The following is a 9,266-nucleotide window of genomic DNA, read 5'->3' as shown; positions in this document are numbered from 1 at the left end:
GGGGGGGAGATGAAGTGTACATTTTATTTTGGTTATTACTTTGTAACACATTCTATTTCTTTAGATGTTGATGAGAGACAGAGAGACTCATCCAGAAAGGGAGGAAGCCTGGTTGCCTTCAATTGCTGGCAACGCAGACTGTTAGTGCTATTTGGCATGTGAGTATGAAATGCTATTGCAATCTTTTTATGTTTCAATTCATTGATGATGTATTTGTTGGATTTATTTAGATTTAATGTCAAAGTTTCTAAAGTATTTCTCATGCCAAGGATGGGTGTGGGTGTGGTCTACATTTATATATGGGTGTACAAACACTCTTGTATGTGTACGGGGATGCTTGTACACATACATGCACGTGTACAGGGACACTTATACACGTACAGACACATTTGTATATGAATAGATACACCCATACGTGAATAGTTTCTTTGTCTATATATTCTATAGATGGTCTGAAAATTTAATAAGGGGTTTTTTAGCAAGTGCTTTTATTGTTCCCACTCTGTGTCATGTTTTTCCAAGTCTCTTTGTGTCTGATAATGAGTATAGCCTTTGGACTTCCCTATGTAATCACATATTGGAGTACACCTTATGAGATTAGGAGTTGTTTTATCTTGGAGGAATAAACCCAATGGTCAACCCGGTTGCACAATTAGGTGCGTTTAAAAACCTTAAGGATAATATCATTCTGATACGACTCAACTCAAAATATGTTTGTTCCTGATTCAAGAAGAAGGATTACTATGATGTTGCGAATTCGTATTTCATCCGATGCAAATACAACATATCCAGATAAGTCTTTTACTCTGCCCTTCTATTTACTTTCTAACAGTATTTGGTTATTACAATTGACTTACTGTGTTAGCTGCAGTTAAATTTAATTTCGCATGTTCAATAGAAAAAGGATGAAAAACATTTTAGATGTTTGCTTTCCCAATATCACTCCTTTGTTTGGCAGTGGTGTCTTTTACCATGTGATTGCTGGTGATAGCATAGAAATTTGTTATAATGAAGTTACTACTCCTGTCTGTCTGTGTAATGTATAACTCTCATTTTCATTTTTTACTTTATGAAATTACAGGGATTTTATCCTGGATATATAATATTCTTTGTTCAATCAGCTCTGATGATTGCGGGTTCTAAAGGTTTTATTCTAATCTCATCTCTTTGGTCATATTTGATGAATATGTTAAACATATGATGATTCTTTATCGAAAAAAAAAAAACATATGACGATTAATTTTCGTTTTCTTATATGAGCTGCTATTTATAGATGGAAGCTGTCTATTCCCCAGAACATGGGTCTGGTTAGGAAGATTCTCACATTTGCAAACTTTGCATATACCCTATTGGTTTTGAATTATTCTGCTGTTGGTTTCATGGTCAGTTCTGATCTGATGCATCCCCCAAATCTCTACTCTTTTCTTTTCTTTTTTTCTTTTTTTTTTGTTCAGTTTAAACTTAACTTTGAATCTTGTTTCTTTCTAACAAATCTTTTTACCTGCCCTAGGTCTTGAGCATGCATGAGACACTTGCTTCATATGGGAGTGTTTATTACATTGGAACCATTGTTCCTATTGTGGTATTCCTCCTTGGCTATATCATACAGCCGGCGAAGACCTCCAGGTCTAGGCTAGGAAAGAGCTATGAGACGGGATAGTAGCTTTGTACAAACCATTTAGTAATGATAAGAACTGCATATTTCTGGCATTCAACACATTGATTCGGTGATGATGAGAAGAAATATTGTTGTTCATTATACTCTGCGATTTATTCTATAAATGTGGCTCAAATGTTTATTAATCTCTCTAGATCAATTGATGGACCCTATCTGGGATATATATATATATATATATATGTGCGTGTGTGTGTACTCTATAAAATGACGTACTGGTGTTTTTTGGCAAACTTTACCATCTGACCCAAATGCCCCCATTTACCATTTAAATTACGACTAATGCCCCCATTTAACATCTCTACATATTTAAATCTCATAATTCTCTCTCTCTCTCTCTCTCTCTCTCTCTCTCTCACACACACACACACACACACACACAAAAGAAGAATAGTATCCCCCAAATTGCTTTCTTAATTTCATTTACTTTCCTAATTAATTTTTTTTATTAATTAGTAACTCCCACACCTCTCTCTCTCTCTCTCTCTCTCTCACACACACACACACACACATATAGAGGAATAGTATTGCACTATAATGGTAAGGAATAGATTTCATTTTTTTGTATATAAAATTGTATAGCCAAGGGCTCTTTGCAATGTGATGAATTCGAAGCTTGAAGTTATGCAACTCTGCTATGAGATTCAATCAGCTATGGCATGAAGCTAAGACAGTGAGAATCTAAACCTGTGGATGGGAAACATGGGTTATCTTTCATCATACTCTGTTTTATTCACCAGGTAGTGATTTTTCCTCCATTGATTAGCTTTGTTTTTTTAGGTTTTATTCACTGGTTTGCTTTAGATTTCATCATTAGATCTGGTTAGCAATACTGGTGATCAATTTCTGGTATTTCCAATGTCAATAATCCCTGAGTTAACTACTGGCAGCACCCCTATTTTAATCCATTTTCTGTCAGTTTTATTATTGCACCTGAGACTGATTTACTTTATAGGTTGGGACAAGCTTTTGGGGACTTCAAGGCTCTCCTAAAAGGAGCACTCAACAAGGGTCCGAAGCAAATCTGACCAGCAGATCTGCCGATATATAAAATTACTTGAATACAAGCAAAGGCAAGGCAAACAAAAAGTTCCAACAACTCTAAAGTATGAAATTTTGGATTCTCAATAGCTGGTACTGGATTCTTTTGAAAAATAATGCAAGTAAGGGTGGAGACTCTGAATGTAATAGAAAGAAAGCATGTATATGATCATTTAACATGTCCCCCGATCATATTTGATATACCATTATAATGGGATTCATCATGCGTATTGCACTCCACAAGTGGAAACAAGTTAAGGACATGAAGTGAAATATTGAAAAACTTCTCTCTCTCAGGGAGAAAGCTTAAAATCTTTTAGTGACTGCATTTTAATATTCTAGCAGGGGGTGGGGTGAAGTTACAACATTCTAATGGATGACATGCAACTATAAAGATTTTTTAATAGTAGTAAACCATGGCCAGTATCCAATATATAATAGTATAAATCCGATTGTAAAGGAATTATGAATTTAAAAACAGGGGGAGGATTCTTTGAGCAAGCGGCATAAAAGAATACACCACTGAGCTGCGATAAAATAGTATTGTACATTAGAGGGCAACAAGGTCATTTACGTGATGAGGAGAGGGATAGACACAATGATGCTAGCATGCCCTATCGTAATAGCAAAGAGAATCTTTTTCTTGAAAAAAAAGAAAAGAAAAAGAAGGTTGTTGATTTTGTTCCTCATCTATTATATCAACCTCAGAACACCAGAATAGTATTGTACATTAGAGGGCAACAAGGTCATTTATATGATGAGAATAGGGATAAACACAATGATGCTAGTGTGCCCTACCCTAATAGCAAAGAGAACATTTTCCTTAAAAAAAAAAAATAGAAGGTTGTTGATTATGTTCCCCGTCTAGTATATCAATCCCATAATACTAGCACATAAAAAATGATTGATGACCAAATAGAATTTCATGGGAAGCACTCACACTCGAAGTCTTTAGGCAATGGATTATGACATTTTCACTACATTGGGACTGAGATTTCCTTGATCTAAAGTGCTTGCAAAAGACTTTTTTTTTCTTTTATTATCTTAACAAAAAAAAAAAAATCCAATACAAGTAAATCCCTGAATCCTTTTACTTTCTTTATGAGGTTTGAATAGTGAGTGCGTCTCTTTCCTATGCATTTCCTTCTTTTTTGTTTCTATTTTATGCCTGCATTGCTATGATTTGGTTGAATTCAAGCAGGAAACTAAGGTTTTTTTCGGTTATAATTTGTATATTGTTATTCTTTTCTACTTTATTTATCCACATAGAAAGGTCAGTTTATTCCAACTTCAATTAAGTGTGGAACCCTTGTTTTATAACCATATTTTATTTCATTCTCATATTGTTCATACGAGAGATTGTTTTTCTACATTTAAATTTGATAGTTGGATGCATGATCGATTCACTGGTTTGGAGACCTTATGAGAATTTCAGAACTTATTAGTCATCGAATTCCTAAATGATAGATAACCATCCAAACCTTTTTCCTGTATTGACAACTTGATTACGATCGTGTTTTTGGTGACTCTGTCATTTCCATTACTTTGATGTTATAGTATATTCTGCTCTAAAAACTTATTTTATATTTTTAATTATGTTCGTGTTTTTGGCAACTTCTTTTCATTTCATTCCCCCCCTTCCTCCTTTCTCTTCTAGAACAATTCGATGCCCACTTTATTGGTTTTGTTTTCATTGGAAAAAATGATATAGAAGCCATGTATCGATAATAGGAAATAGATTTGCACATTGTCCACTTAATGTGTGTCATATATTGACGCATAAGAAATTTGAGCATCCAAGGAAGTCATTTATGACTTTTGATATCCTATTTAAATTGACGTGTACAATAGAAACAACTAATTCAACAAATAATGAGATTATGTACTAAGAAAAAAAAAAAAACAACAACAACAACTATATGTCTTTAAATAACGAATATAGAAGATCCAAGGCATTGGTTTGAGAGCATATACTAAACCTTTAGCATAGTTTGTACTTAAATGTTTTTTCCTAAAAAATTAAAATAAAAATTGCTTTAGATCCTTTAAACTTTCTATATAAACTTGTGACTATGTGACTAAAAAGTAACGCTAATTTAGAGTCTATATAAAGATGATCTCATTTTGTCAAGTGTTCATACATTTTTTAATATTTTATCTATCTTCATGTTTTTTACACAGAGTTGTTTTTACTTATAATAATTTTGATTAAAACTATTAATAGTCATTAGTTTCTCTCTCTTTTTTTGTCACACGTGCATTTGCTCGTGCTTTTTGCTAGTATATATATATATATATATATATATCTTCGGAACACTGAGCCCTGAAAAGGCTAAACTTCTGAAATTATAAGTTACTTTTTCCTACTGTGATGCCTACAATTAAAAAAAAAAAAAAAAAACTCCTTACTATTGTGTGTTTCTTATTGAGACTTGAGAATTGTAATATCCAACCATTATAGTAGTTGGTCCATAAATTTATTAATATGCTACCAACTAATTCCATGTTCCTCAACCCGAGGTTGTTAATTTGTTGGTTCGATTTGGGTTTGATGAGGTTGAACTGGTTTTGAGCTAATATTCTAATATCGGGTGAAAATAAAATTAAACGGTTAAGTTGAAGTTCGGTTTTGATCTGATTTGATTCAATCTTTAAGGGTTCACTTAACGAACTTTTATTGGGGACTTTAGGCTGTTATCAGTTTAGTTCTTAAGAGAGGGGACAGTTTTTTGTTTGAGAGCAATCCTATGCCACATACACAGAGGGGCATGCAATGACCAATGTGTCCCTCAAGGGGGTGCACACACCTTATTTAAATAGAAAACACTTGCCCTTAAAAAAGTATTGAAATAATGATGTTTTCATCATCTTTTGGGTTTGGTTCAGTTTCAATAAGCCCGGTTTGGTCTGATATAAGGGTTTGGTTCATAATGAACCGTTCCGTTTTGATTCTCCAACTGGTTTGGGCTGGAAATTGGCACCCTTAGGTTATTAGTTGAAGGATTAAGGCCGGGCTAACACAAAGCCGAACCACCACTAGGGCTTGCACCGACCATCAGTAGCTTGTGCTCTCCCCGGATATGAATACAGCATTGGACATCACCTCTCTATCCCAAAAGAGGAGTGGAGAGACATGGAGAGCCTCTTTTTAAATCAGTTAATTCAGTTGAGCTTGCCGAAAATTTCGCGCCAATCCAGTGAAATATTCGTGCCTTTGCGTTTCTTTCCTCCATCCCTCCGTTTTTAGCAACACCATTGCTCGTTGTACAAGAAGAACAAGAAGAAGAAGGAGAAGGAACCCAAAAATTTAAGTGTTTATGATCCATAAGGGAAGCTTGCTATTCTACCATTATGAGCTATACATCGATACTGAAGGGGGGTGTCAATGTCCAATACCAATATGAGGTACCTGCTATAAAATTTATGTAGATCTATACGTGGCATTGGGGAACTGGAAATTCAATATGATATCAATCTGAATTGCCACCCCCCCCCCCCTTTTTTTTTTTTACAAAATTAGCCCCTTACTTTCGCCCCTTACTTTCATTAAAAAAAATTTTGAGTTTTAGGATTTTACCCTTGATCCGATATCTGATTCATTATTGGCCGAGGCCGATACCATTAATATGATTCATTCCTTGCTCCTACCCCTACTATTATAGTAAGTCGCTAGTGTGGGTTTTGGTCTTGTATAGAGAGAGAAGGGGGCGTGGGGTCAGGATTTCAGAGGCTTTTTTTTTTTTGTAGAAAGGACTCTGGAGTATTACATGATTAGGGTATGAGAGCTGTTACCTTTGGCCAACATGGGGGTTCACATGTTTTCTTTCGAAAGAGTTTTTCTTTTTTGGGTAGAAAAGTGATGGAAATTGTATAATACAATTTACCTAATTTCTTTTCCTCTCCGAAGACCATTTTCTACGATGAAAAAAGAAAAAAAAAAAAAACCCGTGCTGACACACTTTATTTATTTATTTGGATGATTTTACAAAATTCAAAAAATAAAACGCATTTTATTTTAATTATGGTAGGAATCATCTGTTGCACTACACTGATGTAGTGAGGATCTGAACCGCTGAGAGTACCTTGTGATGTGTGCTTGGATGCTCTCATTCATTCGATACTCACTATATCGTTGCGATAACTGCAAAGAATGTGAATTCAATTAAGTAAAAAATAACGTCATTTACAATTAAAGTGGAAAACTGAAGGACTTTCTTACGGTACCTCTATAAGCCAAACTTTTCAAAAACTGAATACTATTTTTAAACATCCAAAAAAGTAGAGAAAGAAGACTTTGATTCTGGAAGTATATCCTGGAGACTTGAGAGCATTTTACATTCCACCTAAAACCTGATGCTTTCCTTGATCCGTGGGATAATTGGTAGTTAGAAAAACCTTTGCAAATTAAGATAGGATAATTGGTGGTGAAAAATGTTGAGATAAATAAAGTCTGATATGGAAAAGGAACTGGAGATGTGTTCCCTCATTAAGAGAATAAATGCATTAAATTTTGAGTTTAGGTCCACCTATTAGAACCTTTTATAAAAACATTTAAATTTTAGGTGAATCTTAAGACTCCATACAGTATTCAAAACCTTCTTGTTTTTTTTTTAGTCCCACCCTAATACTGAAAGACTTGTTCTTAATGAGAGAATAAATCTAAAAATCTTGAAGAGGCCTTATGTTAGTTTTAAATAAAGACTAGTGCTCATAAATCCACTGGATTTTACTGATTTGATTGATTTCACGAAATCAAGACTAGTGCCCCATAAATCTTTGAAACAACGAAGATGCAAAACACTTTCTTCAGTTATGGAGACTCTTTATGTTACACCATAAGTGGTTTCATAATATCTTGTTACGTGTGTTTTGAATTCTTGATTCATTTTGAAGATTTTTGCCGGCAATCCGAATAATATATATTTTTTTCAAGGTCAATGATGGTGGATAGGGCTTAGCCCATCACTAGTCTCGTTTCATGGTGTAGGGGCAAAGCCCCACTATACAATACTACCCGACTAGATGCTATCCGATAGATAGACTCGACTTGGAGGAATATTAGTAAGAGAGAAACAACTGAGATTTGAAATTTTTGAAATAGGATTTTTGGGTGAGAGTTTTTCCGAAAATTTGGATATTCTTGAGAGATTTCCATTGTAATATTTCTTCTATCATAAGTGAATCATCTTCACCTTCACCCGTGGACATAGCATATCATATCGGTGTGTGAATCACATTAAATCTATATGTCATCTTTGTTTACATTTTGTTTGTTTTCTTCGTGTCTCTTGGTGCTTGTTCTAACATATATTCAATTGCTAGGCAATATTTACGTAATCTCATTGCCTTCTTCTGTTCCTATAGTCTCCTCTTAATCCCTTTTCTTAAAGTCCTCTTAATTCTTCTTCCCAAATGTCTTATAAATAGAGGATATTTTAACCTTTGTAAGAAAATCAAGTCCCTTGATCCATCCATGTGTGTGTTGTTATTCCTGGTTCTCTTGGTTTTTGTTGGGTTTTACAAGTCGACATTCGTGAGTTTTCATTTTAGTTTGAACGCAATCCTGTAACGTTCGATGAGTCTAGTAGTTGAATGCATAATTACTAAGGGAACTAATGGGCTGTTTTGTTTTAGAGAAGGATTTGCAATACCCTCGATTATACTATAAGAGGGATCTACGGTCTTAAGGACAGTGTCAAGTGACACAACTCAACCCGTTAAATTTTTAACATAATTTGTGTTATAGGGTTTTGAAAGAGGCAATGCAAGTAATAGTCAGAAAAGCTCTCTTGCCATAAAAGCAACTTCTTTACTCATTTATGTTTGATCTCTCAATATTATGTGACATAACTTCCTACACCTTCTATTCAAAGGGATTCATAAGAGAATGTTTCATAACATAAGCAAGAAGAAAATATTATAATTTCATTCACCTTCATTAATCAAGTCGCTCACCTCAAAAACATAAGAATTATAAGTTTTCTACTTAGGAAAACAAATTCTTAAGGTACGGAATTCATAGGCCATACCAAATAAAAATATTACATCCAACCCCTACTATATGTACATTCTAACAAATTATTTGCTTTCATAAAGGCTATACTTTTACCAAACTATTCCACACCAAGGATCCTTTATTGACCAATGTAGATGCGTCTAATAATGAATAATATTCAACATCGAATGAGGAATCTTTGACACTCAATATCAGATAAAGTTTATTAAGAGTCAAATGATGCTATTTCACAGTGGTCTTGATGATGTTTAATGGACTAGCTTATTAGAGGTATGCATGCATATAACTTATCTGTAAATACACTAGTACATCTCATCTAATTCTGATTGTTTACTAATTTCAAATGTAATCAAGTGTGAACTTGTCATCTTTATCAAAGAAAACTATCAGAATCTTTTTTCACTATAGGTTATGAATGAAAGATTTCATTTTGATTTGGCAAAAAATAAATCGATCTAAATTAGTATTAACTTGATACTAAAAAATTGAAATAAATTGAAATCAAAACCAATCAAAAAACCAAAGTTTCTTAAT

At 33.9% G+C, this 9,266-nt stretch overlaps 1 pseudogene; it reads left to right on the top strand.

The window, feature by feature from the left end:
• Positions 1 to 2,888, top strand: part of LOC122094382 — a 10,814-nt pseudogene extending 7,926 nt beyond the window's left edge.
• The last annotated feature ends 6,378 nt before the right edge of the window (positions 2,889 to 9,266 follow it).

This window comes from Macadamia integrifolia, chromosome 11, assembly GCF_013358625.1.
Source record: "Macadamia integrifolia cultivar HAES 741 chromosome 11, SCU_Mint_v3, whole genome shotgun sequence".
Lineage (NCBI taxonomy): Eukaryota > Viridiplantae > Streptophyta > Magnoliopsida > Proteales > Proteaceae > Macadamia > Macadamia integrifolia.
The sequence above is the reverse complement of the archived record's forward strand: the minus strand, read 5'-3'. Positions and strand labels throughout refer to the sequence as shown.